A 20,133-nucleotide genomic window follows, 5' to 3' on the forward strand; every position below is an offset into this window, starting at 1 on the left:
TGGCCCCGCTCCGCTCCTCCTCGACGCGCAGTGCCTCACCCTCGGGGGCCGAGGGTACCTTGAGCCGAGCCGGGGGTGCCTCGGGTTGAGCCGAGGGTGCCTCGGGCCGAGCCGAGAGTGCCTCGGACCGAGCCGAGGGTGCCTCGGGCTGGGCCGAGGCCTTCTCGAGCTCGGGTGTGTCATCGGTCTTGACGGAGGGTTGATGCAGGTCTCGGGAGAAGACGTCCGGGGGAACCGTTGTTCGCCCCGAGTCTATTTTAGCCAGCTTGTCCGCAGTCTCGTTGTAGCGTCGGGCAATGTGGTTGAGCTCGAGCCCGTAGAACTTGTCTTCCGGGCGCCGAACCTCATTGCAGTAGGCTTCCATCTTCGGGTCACGACGGTGGGAGTTCTTCATGACTTGGTCGATGATGAGCTGCGAGTCACCGCGAGCGTCGAGGCGTCGGACCCCTAGCTCGATGGTGATGCGCAACCCATTGACCAGAGCCTCGTACTCGGCCACATTGTTGGACGCCGGGAAATGGAGGCGTAGCACATAGCGTAGGTGCTTCTCGAGGGGCGAGATGAAGAGCAGGCCTGCGCCTGCTCCTGTCTTCATCAGCGACCCGTCGAAAAACATGGTCCAGAGTTCCGGTTGGATCGGAGCTGTCGGGAGCTGGGTGTCGACCCATTCAGCCACAAAGTCCGCCAAGACCTGGGACTTGATGGCCTTCCGAGGGGCGAACGAGATCGTTTCGCCCATGATTTCCACCGCCCACTTTGCAATTCTACCCGAGGCCTCTCGGCACTGGATGATCTCCCCCAGGGGGAAGGATGACACCACAGTTACCGGATGAGACTCGAAGTAGTATCGCAACTTCCGCCGCGTCAGGATCACCGCGTACAACAGCTTCTGAATTTGTGGGTAGCGGATCTTGGTCTCGGACAGTACCTCACTGATGAAGTAGACTGGCCTCTCGACGGGCAATGCATGCCCCTCTTCTCGTCTCTCAACCACAATCGCGGCGCTAACCACCTGAGTGGTAGCGGCGATGTAGATCAAGAGGGCTTCTCCAGCAACGGGGGGCACCAAGATGGGCGCGTTCGTGAGGAGCGCCTTCAGGTTCCCGAGGGCTTCCTCGGCCTCAGGGGTCCAAGTGAAGCACTCGGCCTTCCTTAAGAGGCGGTATAGAGGCAGGCCTCTTTCGCCGAGGCGCGAGATGAAACGGCTCAGAGCCGCAAGGCATCCCGTGACCCTCTGTACGCCTTTCAAGTCCTTGATGGGCCCCATGCTGGTGATGGCCGCGATCTTTTCTGGGTTGGCCTCGATGCCCCGCTCGGAGACGATGAACCCCAAGAGCATGCCTCAGGGAACCCCGAAGACACACTTCTCGAGATTGAGTTTTACGCCTTTCGCCTTGAGACATCGGAATGTCGCTCCAAGGTCGGAAAGGAGGTCGGAGGCTTTCCTCGTCTTGACTACGATGTCATCGACGTAGGCCTCGACCGTTCGGCCAATGTGTTCGCCAAACACGTGGTTCATGCACCTTTGGTATGTCGCACCCGCATTCCTCAAACCGAAAGGCATGGTAACATAGCAGTACATGCCGAAAGGTGTGATGAAAGAAGTCGCGAGCTGGTCGGACTCTTTCATCCTAATTTGGTGATACCCTGAGTAGGCATCGAGGAAAGACAGGGTTTCGCACCCAGCAGTGGAATCCACGATTTGATCGATGCGAGGCAGAGGGTAGGGAACTTTTGGACATGCTTTGTTTAGACCAGTGTAGTCTACACACATCCGCCATTTCCCTCATTTCTTTCTCACAAGCACAGGGTTGGCAAGCCATTCGGGATGGAATACCTCTTTGATGAACCCTGCCGCCATTAGCTTGTGGATCTCCTCGCCTATGGCTCTGCGCTTTTCCTCGTCGAATCGGCGCAGAGGCTGCTTCACGGGTCGGGCTCCAGCTCGGATATCCAGCGAGTGCTCGGCGACATCCCTCGGTATGCCGGGCATGTCCGAGGGACTCCACGCGAAAACGTCGGCGTTTGCGCGGAGAAAGTCGACGAGCACTGCTTCCTATTTGGGGTCGAGCTCGGAGCCGATCCGGATCTGCTTGGAGGTGTCGCTGCTGGGGTCGAGAGGGACAGATTTAACCGTCTCCGCTGGCTCGAAGTTGCCGGCGTGGCGCTTCACGTCTGGCGCCTCCTTAGAGAGGCTCTCCAGGTCGGCGATGAGGGCCTCGGATTCGGCGAGGGCCTCGGCGTACTCCACGCACTCCACGTCTCATTCGTACGCGTGTCGGTACGTGGGGCCGACGGTGATGACCCCGTTGGGGCCCGGCATCTTGAGCTTGAGGTAGGTGTAGTTGGGGACGGCCATGAACTTGGAGTAGCATGGCCTCCCCAGCACTGCGTGGTAGGTTCCTCGAAACCCGACCACCTCGAACGTGAGGGTCTCCCTTCGGAAGTTGGAGGGCGTCCCAAAGCAGACGGGAAGATCGAGTTGTCCGAGGGGCTGGACGCGTTTCCCGGGGATGATCCCGTGAAAAGGCGCAGCGCCTGCCCAGACCGAGGACAGGTCGATCCGCAGGAGTCCGAGGGTCTCGTCATAGATGATGTTGAGGCTGCTGCCTCCGTCCATGAGGACCTTGGTGAGCCTGACGTTGCCGATGACGGGGTCGACAACGAGCGGGTATTTCCCCGGGCTCGGCACGCGGTCGGGATGGTCGCCTTGGTCAAAGGTGATGGGCTTGTCGGACCAGTCTAGGTAGACTGGCGTCGCCACCTTTACCGAGCAGACCTCCCGACGCTCTTGCTTGCGGCGCCGAGCCGAGGCGTTCGCCACTCGCCCACCGTAGATCATGAAGCAGTCGTGGACCTTGGGGAACTCTCCTGCCTTGTGATCCTCCTTCTTATCATCGTCGTGGGCCCTGCCACCTTCTACAGGTGGCCCAGCCTTGTGAAAGTGGCGCCGAAGCATAGCGCACTCCTCAAGGGTGTGCTTGATGGGCCCCTGATGATAGGGGCACGGCTCCTTGAGCATCTTGTCGAAGAGATTGGCACCTCCGGGAGGTTTCCGAGGGTTCTTGTACTCGGCGGCGGCGACAAGGTCCGCGTCGGCGGCGTCGCGTTTCGCTTGCAACTTCTTCTTGCCTTTCTCCTTGGTGCTGCGCTGAGTGGACGCCTCGGGGACATCCTCCGGCTGGCGGCCCTGGGGCTGCTTGTCCTTCCAGAAGATGGCCTCAACCGCCTCCTGGCCAGAGGCGAACTTGGTGGCGATGTCCATCAGCTCGCTCGCCCTGGTGGGGGTCTTGCGACCCAGCTTGCTCACCAGGTCACGGCAGGTGGTGCCGGCGAGGAACGCGCCGATGACATCCGAGTCGGTGACATTGGGTAGCTCGGTGCGCTGCTTCGAGAATCGCCGGATGTAGTCCCGGAGAGACTCCCCCGGCTACTGGCGGCAGCTTCGGAGATCCCAGGAGTTTCCAGGGCGCACGTACGTGCCCTGGAAATTGCTGGCAAAGGCTGGACCAGGTCGTCCCAGTTGGAGATCTGCCCCGGAGGCAGGTGCTCCAGCCAGGCTCGAGCGGTGTCGGAGAGGAACAGGGGGAGGTTGCGGATGATGAGGTTGTCATCGTCCGCTCCACCCAGGTGGCAGGCCAGCCGATAGTCCACGAGCCACAGTTCCTGTCTCGTCTCCCCCGAGTACTTTGTGATAGTAGTCGGGGTTCGGAACCGGGTCGGGAACGGCGCCCGTCGTATGGCCCGGCTGAAAGCCTGCGGACCGGGTGGTTCGGGCGAGGGACTCCGATCCTCCCCGCTGTCGTAGCGTCCCCCACGCCTGGGGTGGTAGCCTCGGCGTACCCTCTCGTCGAGGTGGGTTCGACGGTTGCGGCGAGGGTGTTCATTGCCGAGGCGACCCGGGGCCGCAGGCGCTATGTTACGCGTGCGCCCGGTGTGGACCGAGGCTTCCCGCATGAATCGGGAAGTCGAGGCGCGATGTTCCGAGGGGTACCCCTGCCTTCGGGAGGCGAAGCTTTCGGCCCGTCGGACCGCGGCATCCTCCAGGAGATTCTTGAGCTCTCCCTGGATACGCCGCCCCACGGTGGTTGATGGCTCCGGCATCGCGCGGAGAAGTATTGCCGCTACAACCAGGTTCTGGCCGACCCCACTGGAAACCGATGGCGGCCTTACCCTGACTTCGTTGGCGATGCGGTGCTGGATGCCCTGGGGTAGATGACGCACTTCTCTGGCCGGAGGTTGGCCCGCCCACTCCTCTTGGTCGACGGGCGGTGATGAAGTCACGTCAGGGGCAGACTGCACCGTCGTCTCAGGTACGAGGGTGACGCCCAGCAAGTCCTTTGCGAGTGTGCTAGCGTCGTCCATTTGCTTGGGGTTGGCGTGTTGCGGGGAGACGGCGCTCGTCTTCGTCTCAGACGCGAGGTCGATGCCCGACGTGCCCCTCGTTGGGGCGCCGGTGCCGTCGACTCGCTCGACAGCCGACGAGGTGCCGCCTCCTGCTTGGCCTTGGTTGCCCTGCCTTCTCCTCCGTCGGTGGGGGAGGGGATGGGACAAGCCCGAATGTTGTTCTTCCACCATGTGGGGAAGACGTCGTCGATTCCGCCGCTGGCGGGCAGGTTGTCGGCCGCCATTGTCGCCGTCGCGTGGCGGGGGAAGGAGTATCATGTCGTAGCTGCCGTCGAGGGACATGAACTCAAGACTCCTGAAACAGAGCACCGTCCCGGGCTGGAAAGGTTGCTGGAGACTGCCCATCTGGAGCTTGACGGGAAGCTGTTCGTCAACACGCAGCAGGCCCCTACCTGGCGCGCCAACTGTCGGCGTTTCGAACCCGGGGGGGGTCCTTGGACCGACGAGTAAATTGTCGTCGCGTGCCCCAGCCCAGATGGGTCGGCGCGAGACGGAGTGCGAAGGGGGGAAGAAGCCGGAGGGAGATAGGCGTAAAAAGGGGAAACCCGCGGCCTTCGTGCTTATCCCGCGCCCAGGTCGGGTGCGCTTGCAGTAGGGGGTTACAAGCGTCCACGCAGGAGGGAGCGAGCGGCTTACGCGAGCGCCGTCCCGTCCTTCCCCGCGCGGCCAACCCTTCGTAAGAGGGCCCTGGACCTTCCTTTTATAGGTGTAAGGAAAGGATCCAGGTGTACAATGGGGGGTGTAGCAGTGTGCTAACGTGTCTAGCGGAGGAGAGCTAGCGCCCTAAGTACATGCCATCGTGGCAGCCGGAGAGGTTTTGGCACCCGGTTCGTGTGGTGTCGTGGCCGTCGGAGGAGCGCTGGAGCCTGGCGGAAGGACAGCTGTCGAGGCTGTCGAGTCCTTGCTGACGTCCCCTTGCTTCCGTAAGGGGGCTGAGAGCCGCCGTCGTCATAGAGCATGCGGGGCGCCATCATTACTTGTTTACCGGAGCGAGCCAGATGGGACGCCGGTCTTGTTCCCCGTAGCCTGAGTTAGCTTGGGGTAGGGTAATGATGGCGCCCCCTGTGACGTGGTCGGTCCGAGCCCTAGGTTGGGCGAGGTGGAGGCTCCTCCGAGGTCGAGGTCGAGTCTGTCTTCCAAGGCCGAGGTCGAGTCTGAGCCCCTGGGTCGGGCGAGGCGGAGACCGTCGGCTGAGGCCAGGGCTGAGTCCGAGCCCTGGGGTCGGGAGCCGTGGAGTTCGTCGTCTTCCGGGGCTGAGCCCGAGTCCGAGCCCTGGGGTCGGGCGAAGCAGAGTTCGTCGTCTTCCGGGGCTGAACCCGAGTCCGAGCCCTGGGGTCAGGCGATGAGGAGTTCGTCGTCTTCCGGGGCTGAGCCCGAGTCCGAGCCCTGGGGTCGGGCGAGGCGGAGTCCGTCGTCTTCCGGGGCTGAGCCAGAGTCCGAGCCCTAGGGTCGGGCGAAGCAGAGTTCGTCGTCTTCTGGGGCTGAGCCCGAGTCCGAGCCCTGGGTCGGGTGAGGCGGAGCTTCCTATGGCGCTCGAGGCCGGTCTTGGCTGCTGTCAGCCGCACTCTGCCGAGTGGCGCAGCAGTCGGAGCGGCGCAGGCGGCGTTGTCCTCTTGTCAGGCTGGTCAGAGGAGCGGCGAAGTGACTGCGGTCACTTCGGCTCTGTTGACTGAAGGGTGCGCGTCAGGATAAAGGTGTCAGGCCACCTTTGCATTAAATGCTCCTGCGATTCGGTCGGTCGGCGTGGCGATCGGGCCAAGGTTGCTTCTTGGCGAAGACTGGGCCTCGGGCGAGCCGAAGGTGTGTCCGTTGCTTGAGGGGGCCCTCGGGCGAGACGTGAATCCTCCGGGGTCGGCCGCCCTTGCCCGAGGTTGGGCTCGGGCGAGGCGAGATCGTGTCCCTTGAGTGGACCGAGCCTTGACTTAATTGCACCCATCAGGCCTTTGCAGCTTTGTGCTGATGGGGGTTACCAGCTGAGATTAGGAGTCTTGGGGGTACCCCTAATTATGGTCCCCGACAGTTAGCTATAAACCAAACATGTCCTAAGTGCGTTACTGGTTGCCCGCGGACCATGGCTCGCGGGACGGGGTGCATGCGCTAGGCACTGGAAAGAAGATACGACTAGCAGTAACGGGTATCGTAGAGCCAGAGATGACAATGGGTACCTAAACCCCAAAATTTGATGGGTTTCTACTCCATTTGGGTATATGTTTAGATTAATTTTCATACCAATGGATTTGTTCATGGGTATAAATCGAGAACCGATTCATGGATACGAGTTTGTTCTTGCAGTACCTAAACCCGTGAACCCCGTGGGTTTTTCAAACCCAACCAAACCTAGTGCATATTGTCATTTTATTTTATAAACGAACAACAAACTTGTTATCTCCTCATTTACTTTCTAATTTTATCAAATGGTGAATGTGTAAGTAGTTGGTGAGAGTGTTGCTTGCTTGTTATTATAGTTTTTTTACTATAGACTACTTAGTTGTCGGGTGTGATAATTAGAGGTACCCGGATTACACCTCTAAAAACGTGCTCAGAAAAAGTTAATGGCCCACACATAATCCTCGAAGGTAAGAGGCCAAGTCACCTCCTCTCCCGAGGCCCACCGCAGGGGTGTTCTCCATAAACGCCATCATGATCGAGACCCCTCCCCGAGGGTCCTCTGCCTCAGGCAAGTATCTGTCTCACCTGAACCTCTCACAGCTCATGCCTCCCATTTCTGCCTCGCTCGAGGCCACCTTGTTCTACAATATCCCTATCCGTCTCGACCGAGCTTGTCTCAGGCGAGGAAGACAAGGCACATCTAAAGGCCAGCGGAGGACACTCACATTTAATGCACACACCTACCCTGCACAGGAGCATAGTGGCAACAAGACAGCAGTCGCGTCCGGTGCAACAACATGATTACGCTCGTGCCACTGTACGCGCACGTCGCCTGCCATCCCGCCAATGGGACACCTAATACGACGGAAAAGCAGACTGCCCCTCGGGCGCAAAACTCTGCCTCGCCCGACGCTAGGCTCGCCCTCGGGCGCAATCTTTGTCTCGCCCGACGCTTGGGCTCGCCCTCGGGTGCCGTCTCCGCCTCGTCTGAGCTCGGCATCGGCTACCTACTCCACCACGAATCCCGCAGGTGACCACTCCTCCAACTATGGCAAACGTCAGGGAAAACTTGACCGTCGCCTCGGGAAGACTTCCGCTTTGCCCGAGCAAGGCTCTACCCTCGATATCTGCAGCGAAGGACTCCTAAGTCACCTAGCACAGGGACGATGACGCATCTCGTAAGCAAGCTTTTTACCCATACCGAAGCCCTATTACAACCACTACGGCATGGGCATCCCCTCCCCTGGGGGCTCGGGCGTACGATCAACCCCTCGGTCTCGGCCTCGGCTCTCAGCAAAAAAACAACAAGCTTAAGTCAGCAATTCAGTGCAATGTCATGTCAACCACAGAACGCCAAGACTTCTCCTGTGGAAACACGACGGCCCCCGGCTCAACAACATACATCTCCTAGGTGTATAAATAGGGCAGTCATAACTCCTCCAAGGCAGAGGCGAACACTTGGTAGTTTTTCCTCCAACCTTTCGGTATTGGCACTTGTCTCAATCAGTTCTAGAGACTTGGGGACTTCCCCTCTCCCGCCGTGCTTGTAATCCCTACTGCAGACACCTCGGTGCGAGTAATATAAGCATCACCCCCTCTGCTGGAAGTAGAGCCTTGCATTGCCCGAACCAGGATACATCGCTTGCGTCAACGCGCACACCATCTAGATTCTGGGCACACGACATCATTTCACTAGTTGGTTAGGAACGTTAGTCCAAACACCGACATTAGTGCAAGGTCACTTGATTATATGACTTATTATCTGTATTTCATTCTCTACTAATAATTTTGTATATTAAATGATGAACTCGTTGTTCATCATATAAAATTTGGACCATGATCTCATTAATTACGATACTTATTGATTATGAGAAGAACTAGCATATTGAAGATGAAACCCGTGGTGTGGGGGACAGATATCCCCCGGGTCCACTAGAAGGCAAGAAGGCCTCGCGAAAGGCTTCGGGCCCATTATTTTGCAAGGCCATCCCTTCGTGGGCCAGGGGAGGAATGTCTAGAAGAATGGATCGACATAAGATCGGATCGATTCGAGCCCGTGCGGCTCACTGAATTCAAACGTTATCCACAGCAGTGATCCGATTCTCCCGCGCAGCGCCCTCAGACGTCGGAACTAAATGATGATAAGTCGGCAGGATTATAGGAAGATAAGCTCAACCGATTCACTATTACTTAGGTGCACGTTGTTATCATATCCGCATGTAACGCCCCACGGTCGAGTATATAAGGCCTAGGGGCACCCCATCAAACAACAACTCACTCATTAGTCGTCTACTCAGCTCTCTAGCATCCCCCATACAAGAGAACTCCCCTGTAACCCACCACATAAAAGATCCACACCAGGAAGTAGGGTGTTACGCCTCTCTAAGCGGCCCGAACCTGTATAAAATTGTCCACTATCTCTCGTGCATCTAGCACAAACCATCGAGCTACAGTCGGTAACACCGTCCTACTCCAAAAAGCACCTCGAGGGGCAACCCTAGGTGTGCGGTCAGACCCAAAACACCGACAGCTGGCGCGCCAGGTAGGGGGTGTGTCACTGATCCAAGCTAGCTCAATGGCCATCACTTTTCAGCACAAGATCGCTCTCCGCCCTGGATCCGTGTTCCGCTTCAGAACCATCTCATCCGTGGAAGACGAAGAAGGGACTTTGCATCGCATAGCGGATCCGTCGGAGAGAAAACCTTCCTTGATAATCTCCGGGAAAGCCGGAACGAAGCAGGAAATGGCGCAACCTCCAGCGCTCCGAGCGAAGACTACCTCCTGCAAGCCAAGAGCGGAGAATTCATTCACCCGAAGAACCCCGTTGTCCACCTCATCCACGGAAAAATGGGCGCGGATTACAAGGAAAAAAGAAGCCGTCCGAAAATTGGAAGACAAATTTGAAGGGCTGGAATTTCATCATGTGGAAAGAGATCCCAACGCGGCAGCAGACGCGTGGTCGAAACTAGGTGTAATACCCAAAATTATGGGAATATGGGATAAGTCCTTTAAAATTCTATAAAGCATATGTGATTGTTTCTCATTTATTATGATTTTTTTTTTCTCTGGCATAGCAAGACTCGTAGGTTTGATTAGAATGATTTTTTAAAAAAAATGGAATATGTATCACGTGCGGGATAACTTTTGCTTGTTGCATATTGTGTGCAAATAGGAAATTGGAATCTAAATTGGAAAAAAGAACTTGGGAAATAGAAAAAAACGAAAGGAACATGACGCTTGGGCTTGGTCTGCGCTTCTTGGACCATCTTAGCCCAGTCTGCCCCTCACGATTTGTGTCTGTTGGGCTGAATAGCTCCCCCGCAGGCACGTTTCCTGCCTTCATTTTTCCCCTTTCTACCTGGCTGCATCTTGCGTGTGGGTTCAACGCCGGCACCACTCGTCGTTCTCCTCCTTGCCATGCGGGTCCGGTCAAACAGAAATTCCCCAGCCACTCTCTAACTAATCTCGCTGAGTTTTCGGTGGCCATCGCAACCGCTGCCGTAATCAGCGCGCTCTGGGCACCTGGCCAGTCGTGCGACCTCGGGATTATATAATTGCTAAGTCGTCGCTGTTCAACGGCCAAGCCGAACCGGCGTTCGGAGCAGTGGTGCAGGCAACGGCGCAGCGGGTGGAGGGAATCAAAGCTGCTGCGGCCTGGGGAGTTCATCTCGGGCGCTGAAATCATTGGTGAGAACTCCCATCTGTTTTCTCCTTGTTCTACCGTGTGTGTCGTATTTTTTCGGAATTAGGATCAGGGCAGGCGCTTGGCTGTCATACCAGCGTGTGGTGATGCCCTCCGCCGCGGGCTCTTGGCCATCGCCGCTAGCAACGATCGGGAGGTAGAAGATGGTTGTGGACCGTTGATCTCCGCAGTGGTGGCCGGGATTAGAATGGTTGTCGGATCTTCAATGATCGGTCGGATCTGGTCCTAGTATGATCTCGGCTAGAGTAGTTTTCGGCCATAGAATTTAGATCTAATCCGGGTCGTCAGATCTGACCGGACGACTCCTATCGTCCGACACCCTTTTGGCCTGTAGTTTTACAAAAGAGACCCCACGGAACATAGAAATCAACCCGCAGTTCATCACAGTTTTAGCCTGAGTCTTGGGAAAATTAAGATTTGGCCCTTGTACTTTTCAGTATTAGTGCGCACAACCCAAACTGTTGGTAAAATCAGATAAATGAATTAAGAAATCAATTTTTAGTAAAAAATAATTCCAGAAATTTGTATAATTCATATTTAATTTATTTTAACTCGAAATTGATCCATTCCAGTTAAAATAAATTTGTGTTAATGTTATTCTTCATCTAGTACCTCTGTTTAGCCATGAAAATTGGATTAAAATTATACACTTGAATTATTCTATGCCAAGTACTCAATAACTTCAGAAATTCATAACTAAATAACCGTAACTCCAAATTTAGTGATTCTTGTTCCTACGATCTCGTTACGCAGAGTAGAATATTATCATGCATTCTATTCTGTTGTTTGGTGTGATGTTAATTTTTGCTATACCATGTATGTATTGTGTTGATGCGAGTAGACGAGCAAGTCACTGAGGATCGTGAGGTTCAGCTGGTAGAGACTGCTGAGCAGGAGCTCGTTGAAGGCAAGTTGTGCCCTTGATCACTTTCTTTTACCCATTCATGTTCTTATTAATCATAATGATCTGCATAGGTTAATTTTGATGGGACCCAATAGGTTACCCTAGATTTTGACTATCTTTATACCTTGCTTCACCACTGGTTTTACTACTAAAGTTTTGGGTAGTTTATGCTATTGCTTTATGTGGATTTGGGTATAGAGATATTCATCACTCATTGTTATACTTCTTATTACCTGTTTTATTCTTTACTGTTCATGTTAAGATCATTATGTTAATGGGAACATGGAGAACCACCCGGGAAAACAGTGCTACCACAAGGGTATAATGGGACGCCCTTGGCTGATTAACTAGGAAAGCTAGTGGATGACTACCTTACCCGAAAGGGGCAAGGGAAGTAGGGGAGTGGTCAGTGTAGGGAGGTCCTTGGGTTGATTTTGCTGCGATGGCGGTCAGGCAAGAACCCTGCACTGGAGCTTCCTATAAACTGTAGCGGGTTTTCTGAAGCTAGTGGAACTTTGTAAAAGGCCTCGTAGTGGTACCCTGTCTCGCTTCCTTGGTAGAGGTGTATGGAGTCTGATCAACTCTGTGGCAAATGGGTAACACGACTTGTGGGTAAAGATGCGCAACCTCTGCAGAGTGTAAAACTGGTATACTAGCCGTGCTCACGGTCATGAGCGGCTCGGACACTCACATGATTAATCTATGGAACTTAAACTTAATTTGTCATACCATTGCATTTGGGATTATTTTGTTATTACTTTTATTTATTATTACTATGGTTTGGTATTCACTTACACTTAGTAACTGCTAATAAAATTTTGACCAACTTATAAAAGCAATGCTCAGCTTCAGCCTTTATTTCATTGATCAGCCTTACACTTCATGAACTCCCACCTTTGGTGAGTTCATGTCACATTATTCCCCACGACTTGTTGAGCTATGAACGTATGTGAGCTCACTCTTGCTGTCTCACACCCCCCACAGGAGAAGAGCAGGTGGTTCAGGAGGAGCCACAAGGCAAGGAGTATGATCTGATCTAGGTGGCGTTTCTCAGTTGACATTGGCGCCGACGATCCATAGTTCGTTTTATATTTATTATTTTATTTTGTAATAAGTCTTCCGCTATGTAATAAATACTCTGATGTTTTATGACATTTATCTCTATACACTCTGTTATTGTATATGTTGTCTCCTTGGCGCATGTATGAGATGCACCCGACTTTGTTCCTTAAAACCGGGTGTGACAGAAGTGGTATCAGAGGAAATGTTGACTGTAGGACGAAACCTAGATAGATATGGACAACCCTTACCTACTTATCTCATTCTGATTCATTCTATACTTACCTTACTCTGATTCTTTCTATACTTATCTTGACCCTGTCTCACCTTCTACTGTTCTACTCTGATCATTCTTACCCTTTTCTACTCTGAGACAAGATGGATTTCACACCTTGGAATCCCTACCCCTATGACATTTTTAAGAGATAGGAGGCCTAAGACCAAATCAAAACTATTTTCTATATTAAAAAAATGTTGTTTGATTGTTCTGATGAAAAATGTCTGATTTGCTTCTTTGATTGATTGAAATAGTATAGACGGTCATCTTAGCATGTACCACCATAAGGTAATGAATTAGCTTCAGTAGGTGACACACTTAGCTAATAAATCCCCTAAAGTAACATGCTTCGTAATCACTGCCTTGTCTACAATCCTTTCTTTCGTACCCTGTGTTTCTAACCCAGATGGGCTACCCCTATATTGTTAGAAGAGAGCAGTATAGGTGTGATCCTTGGTATGTCATGGTTAAGAAAGGCAAAGGTAGTTTATACACTATGCTAAAGGAACCACTGAACTCACTAGTTCCAAAGGAGAAAGATTTGAAGTTAGAATTGCAGTAACTACAGCCACTAGACTAGCGACATTCTTAGTAGATGGGAAGTTGTTGGTGTCAACATCCGTGTGGTTAGAGATTTTCTGGATGTCTTCCCAGAAGAGTTAACAGGGATGCCACCAGATAGGGAAGTTGAGTTTGTCATAGATCTCTTACCTGGGACTGCTCTTACTTCCAAACGGCCATACGAGATGTCTGTAGAAGAGGTAAAAGAACTTAAGAAGCAGTTGACAAAGTTGCAAGAGTCTAGGTACATTTGACCGAGTTCTTCACCTTAGGGAGCAACAGTTCTGTTTGTACAAAAGAAGGACGGATCACAGCGGATGTGTGTGGATTATAGGTCTCTTAATGATGTTATCATGAAGAACAAGTATCAGTTACCCCACGTTGAGGATTTATTTGATCAGATGAGAGTTGCCAGGGTATTCTCGAAGATTGATCTCCGATCGGGTTACCATCAAATGAAGATTAGACCATCGGATATTCCTAAGATGGCTTTCTCAACCCGATATGGATTATATGAGTTCACTGTTATGTCATTTGGACTAACTAATGCACTAACCTATTTTATGGATCTGAAGAATAAGGTGTTCGTGATCTGGATAGATTCGTCGTGGTTTTCATCAACGATATTATTATTTATTCCAAGAGTGATAATGATCATGAGGAACATCTAAGATTGGTGCTACAGAAGCTACGAGATAAATGATTCTACGCCAAGTACAGTAAATGTGAGTTTAGGATTAACGAGGTGCCATTTCTTGGTCATATCATTTCTAATGGAGGAATATCAGTGGATCCTGCTAAAGTCAAGGAGATAGTGGTGTGGAGCATACCCACTACAGTTACGGAGATTTAGAGTTTCTTGGGACTTACATGATATTATCGGAGATTTATTGAAGGATTCTCTAAGATAGCCAAGCCTATGACCTCGTTGCTGGAGAAAGGAAGAGAATTTAAGTGGGATGAGAAGTACCAAGATAGCTTTGATCAATTAAAGAAGATATCACCACCAGTGTTGGTTATGCCAGATCTACAGAAGGGATTTGACATTTATTGTGATGCATATGGCCAAGGCTTGGGATGTGTGCTCATGCAAGAAGGACATGTGATCACCTACGCGTCTCGTCAGTTACGGAAACATGAATTGAACTACCCCACTCATGACTTAGAACTGGCAGCTGTTGTGCACACACTTAAAATTTGGAGACACTACATTATGGGAACTAAGTGCCAAGTATACATGGATCATAAGAGTTTGAAGTATATATTCACTCAGAAGGATCTCAACCTTAGACAACGTCGTTGGTTGGAGCTCATCAAGGATTATGATTTGGAGATTCACTATCATCCAGGCAAGGCAAATTTGGTTGCAGATGCCTTGAGTCGGAAGGAGCATGTTCACTCCGCTTTTGTTGTCCAGCTACCTGATGAATTAGCAAAAGATTTTGAGAGGCTCAACCTGGGAATTGTTACACATACGGAAGGAGTTACCATTGAATTGGAACCTACCTTGGAGCAAGAAATTCGTAAAGGCCAAGTGGGTGATGCTAAAATTCAAGAGATTAAGGATCTGATTACGGAAGGTAGAGTGCCCGAATTCACGGAGGATGAGCAGGGTACTATATGGTTCAAGGATCGGATATGTGTTCCGGAGATTGATAGCCTTCGTGAGACTATATTGAAGGAAGCCCATGATTTTGATTACTCTATCCACCCTGGTAGAACTAAGATGTATCAGGATTTGAAGCAAAAATATTGGTGGTATGGATTGAAAAGAGATGTGGCTGCACATGTGGCTAAGTGTGATGTGTGTCAAAGAGTCAAGGCCGAACATCAAAGACCAGCTGGACTATTGCACCCGCTTAAGATTCCTGAGTGGAAATGGGAAGAACTTGGTATGGATTTCATTGTTGGACTACCCCGCACTCCAGCAGAATATGACTCTATTTGGGTGATTGTGGACAGATTGACAAAAGTGACTCACTTCATACCTGTGAGGACTAATTACACGGGAGCCAAGCTAGAAGAATTGTATATGACTCGGATAGTTTGTCTACATGGAGTGCCTAAGAAGATCGTGTCTGATCGAGGATCACAGTTTACTTCTCGGTTTTAGAAGAAGTTGCATGAGAGCTTGGATACACAGTTGAATTTTAGTTCGGCCTACCATCCTCAGACTGATGGGCAGACAGAGAGGACTAACCCAGTACTGGAGGATATGTTAAGAGCTTGTGCTCTTAAACATGGTGGAAGTTGGGATAAGAGCTTACCATATGCAGAGTTCTCTTATAATAATAGCTATCAGGCCAGTTTGAAGATGTCACCGTTTGAGGCTCTATATGGCAGAAAATGCAGGACCCCTCTATATTGGGATTAGACTGGAGAAAGACATTTCTTTGGACCTGAGCTTATTCAAGAGGCAGAAGAACAAGTTCGAATGATAAGAGAAAATTTGAGAATTGCACAATCCAGGCAAAAGAGCTATGCTGATAATAGGAGAAGACTACTGGAGTTTAAGGAGGGTGATCACGTGTATCTGAAGGTGTCACCTATCCGGGGTATGAGGAGATTTAAAGTTAAAGAAAAGTTGTCCCCTCGCTTCATTGGACCTTTCTTGATCTTAAAGCGAGTGGGAGAAGTTGCATATCAACTGAAGTTACCCGATCATCTATCAGATGTACATGATGTATTTCATGTGTCTCAGCTAAAGAAGTGCCTCAGGGTACCTGAGGATCGGCTATCGATGGAGGACCTTAGTGTTCAAGATGACCTGACTTATGCTGAGTACCCTATCGAGATTCTGGACACTTTGACTCGAGTTACAAGAAATAAGGTGATAAAGATGTGCAAAGTACAATGGAGTCACCATGGAGAGGATGAAGCTAGTTGGGAAAGAGAAGAAGAGCTTCGCATAAATTTTCCCCATTTTTTCCCTAGTCCTTTCTAAATCTCGTGGACGAGATTTTTGTTAAGGGGGTAGGATTTGTAATACCCAAAATTATGGGAATATGGGATAAGTCCTTTAAAATTCTATAAAGCATATGTGATTGTTTCTCATTTATTATGATTATTATTTTTTTTCTCTGGCATAGCAAGACTCGTAGGTTTGATTAGAATGATTTTTTAAAAAAATGGAATATGTATCACGTGCGGGATAACTTTTGCTTGTTGCATATTGTGTGCAAATAGGAAATTGGAATCTAAATTGGAAAAAAGAACTTGGGAAATAGAAAAAAACGAAAGGAACATGACGCTTGGGCTTGGTCTGCGCTTCTTGGACCATCTTAGCCCAGTCTGCCCCTCACGATTTGTGTCTGTTGGGCTGAATAGCTCCCCCGCAGGCACGTTTCCTGCCTTCATTTTTCCCCTTTCTACCTGGATGCATCTTGCGTGTGGGTTCAACGCCGGCACCACTCGTCGTTCTCCTCCTTGCCATGCGGGTCCGGTCAAACAGAAATTCCCCAGCCACTCTCTAACTAATCTCGCTGAGTTTTCGGTGGCCATCGCAACCGCTGCCGTAATCAGCGCGCTCTGGGCACCTGGCCAGCCGTGCGACCTCGGGATTATATAATTGCTAAGTCGTCGCTGTTCAACGGCCAAGCCGAACCGGCGTTCGGAGCAGTGGTGCAGGCAACGGCGTAGCGGGTGGAGGGAATCAAAGCTGCTGCGGCCTGGGGAGTTCATCTCGGGCGCTGAAATCATTGGTGAGAACTCCCATCTGTTTTCTCCTTGTTCTACCGTGCGTGTCGTATTTTTTCGGAATTAGGATCGGGGCAGGCGCTTGGCTGTCATACCAGCGTGTGGTGATGCCCTCCGCCGCGGGCTCTTGGCCATCGCCGCTAGCAACGATCGGGAGGTAGAAGATGGTTGTGGACCGTTGATCTCCGCAGTGGTGGCCGGGATTAGAATGGTTGTCGGATCTTCAATGATCGGTCGGATCTGGTCCTAGTATGATCTCGGCTAGAGTAGTTTTCGGCCATAGAATTTAGATCTAATCCGGGTCGTCAGATCTGACCGGACGACTCCTATCGTCCGACACCCTTTTGGCCTGTAGTTTTACAAAAGAGACCCCACGGAACATAGAAATCAACCCGCAGTTCATCACAGTTTTAGCCTGAGTCTTGGGAAAATTAAGATTTGGCCCCTGTACTTTTCAGTATTAGTGCGCACAACCCAAACTGTTGGTAAAATCAGATAAATGAATATAGAAATCAATTTTTAGTAAAAAATAATTCCAGAAATTTGTATAATTCATATTTAATTTATTTTAACTCGAAATTGATCCATTCCAGTTAAAATAAATTTGTGTTAATGTTATTCTTCATCTAGTACCTCTGTTTAGCCATGAAAATTGGATTAAAATTATACACTTGAATTATTCTATGTCAAGTACTCAATAACTTCAGAAATTCATAACTAAATAACCGTAACTCCAAATTTAGTGATTCTTGTTCCTACGATCTCGTTACGCAGAGTAGAATATTATCATGCATTCTATTCTGTTGTTTGGTGTGATGTTAATTTTTGCTATACCATGTATGTATTGTGTTGATGCGAGTAGACGAGCAAGTCACTGAGGATCGTGAGGTTCAGCTGGTAGAGACTGCTGAGCAGGAGCTCGTTGAAGGCAAGTTGTGCCCTTGATCACTTTCTTTTACCCATTCATGTTCTTATTAATCATAATGATCTGCATATGTTAATTTTGATGGGACCCAATAGGTTACCCTAGATTTTGACTATCTTTATACCTTGCTTCACCACTGGTTTTACTACTAAAGTTTTGGATAGTTTATGCTATTGCTTTATGTGGATTTGGGTATAGAGATATTCATCACTCATTGTTATACTTCTTATTATCTGTTTTATTCTTTACTGTTCATGTTAAGATCATTATGTTAATGGGAACATGGAGAACCACCCGGGAAAACAGTGCTACCACAAGGGTATAATGGGACGCCCTTGGCTGATTAACTAGGAAAGCTAGTGGATGACTACCTTACTCGAAAGGGGCAAGGGAAGTAGGGGAGTGGTCAGTGTAGGGAGGTCCTTGGGTTGATTTTGCTGCGATGGCGGTCAGGCAAGAACCCTGCACTGGAGCTTCCTATAAACTGTAGCGGGTTTTCTGAAGCTAGTGGAACTTTGTAAAGGCCTCGTAGTGGTACCCTGCCTCGCTTCCTTGGTAGAGGTGTATGGAGTCTGATCAACTCTATGGCAAATGGGTAACACGACTTGTGGGTAAAGATGCGCAACCTCTGCAGAGTGTAAAACTGGTATACTAGCCGTGCTCACGGTCATGAGCGGCTCGGACACTCACATGATTAATCTATGGAACTTAAACTTAATTTGTCATACCATTGCATTTGGGATTATTTTGTTATTACTTTTATTTATTATTACTATGGTTTGGTATTCACTTACACTTAGTAACTGCTAATAAAATTTTGACCAACTTATAAAAGCAATGCTCAGCTTCAGCCTTTATTTCATTGATCAGCCTTACACTTCATGAACTCCCACCTTTGGTGAGTTCATGTCACATTATTCCCCACGACTTGTTGAGCTATGAACGTATGTGAGCTCACTCTTGCTGTCTCACACCCCCCACAGGAGAAGAGCAGGTGGTTCAGGAGGAGCCACAAGGCAAGGAGTATGATCTGATCTAGGTGGCGTTTCTCAGTTGACATTGGCGCCGACGATCCATAGTTCGTTTTATATTTATTATTTTATTTTGTAATAAGTCTTCCGCTATGTAATAAATACTCTGATGTTTTATGACATTTATCTCTATACACTCTGTTATTGTATATGTTGTCTCCTTGGCGCATGTATGAGATGCACCCGACTTTGTTCCTTAAAACCGGGTGTGACACTAGGATCCAGTCAAACTCAGGTCCCACCCGGAGTTTTCGTCCAGGAGGTGCCACACCCAAGCATTTCCTCAGATCAGGCAGGAGAGTGCAATGTTTTGGTCTAGCCAGAGTCAGACTCTAACGACTGGAGGGAGCCTATCATCAAGTATATAAAGAACGAAGAGGAACCGGATGATAAAGCCGCAGCAGAACGCATCGCAAGGCAGTCAGCCCACTACACCTGTTGGGGACTTGTTCTCAAATGCTATGAGTTAAGAACAAGGCAACATAGAAAAAATGTTAATCGTTAAGGTCCTTCGTCCTCCGAAGCATTATTTCCCTTAGGATATAATGGTTTACGGACGAAGGTTATGAAGGGCGTACCTTCATAAATTCATTAAACAATGACGAAGAATGAAATATAAAGGATATAAAGGACAACATGAACAATTATATATTATTATTAGGTATAAACAGAAATACCGTTGAATTACAAGTGTACCTTCAATCGGAATGACAGTACAAGCGTGACGCAAAAAGCGAATGCCAAGTCAGCGTGAATAGTACGGGAGTACTGTTCACCTATTTATAGGCACGGGACGCAGCCTGCACAAAATTACATTAATGCCCTTTACACTTGATAATAATCCTATAGTAATCTGTCGAGGTCTAAATAGCCTTTTCATCTTTAAGTCGGTTTCAACTGCTGCTGTCTCGCCGAAGCTTTCCTGCTTACACCTTCGGCGCTTCACCAACCTTCGTATTATTCTGGTCTACTGTGATGCCTGACTTGAGTCCGAAGATACCTGTTCACACATTATACTCCAGAAACACTATTAAATCTTGTTTTTGAGGACCTTCGGATGCCGAAGGTCCCCAACAGTAGCCCCTCGCAATATTAATTTATTCAAAATAATAAATTTAGATTGCGATCTGGACGAAGGCTTTACGCCGAAGGTCCGAAAAAACACCTTACCTTTGCTAGAATAGCAACATTCACTGACAAGCGGGGTCTTTCAATTTTCAACGCACTTGGCGTATAAATAGGGCCATACCGCAAACGCATTTGACACGCTCTCAGGCCAACTGCTTCCGCTTACTCAAGTTTTAGCTCTTGCGCACTACGATTTGCTTAAGCTTTTAGTTTTGAAGCTTCGGCTTTGAAAATAGTTTTTAGTGTCTCCGAAGATGTCCGAAGATAAGAAGACTCCTGCTGAGACGAAACTAAGCCTCGACGAAGAGAAAAATTTGGGGTTTCTTATAGCGA

Source organism: Zea mays, chromosome 8 (assembly GCF_902167145.1).
Source record: "Zea mays cultivar B73 chromosome 8, Zm-B73-REFERENCE-NAM-5.0, whole genome shotgun sequence".
Taxonomy (NCBI): domain Eukaryota; kingdom Viridiplantae; phylum Streptophyta; class Magnoliopsida; order Poales; family Poaceae; genus Zea; species Zea mays.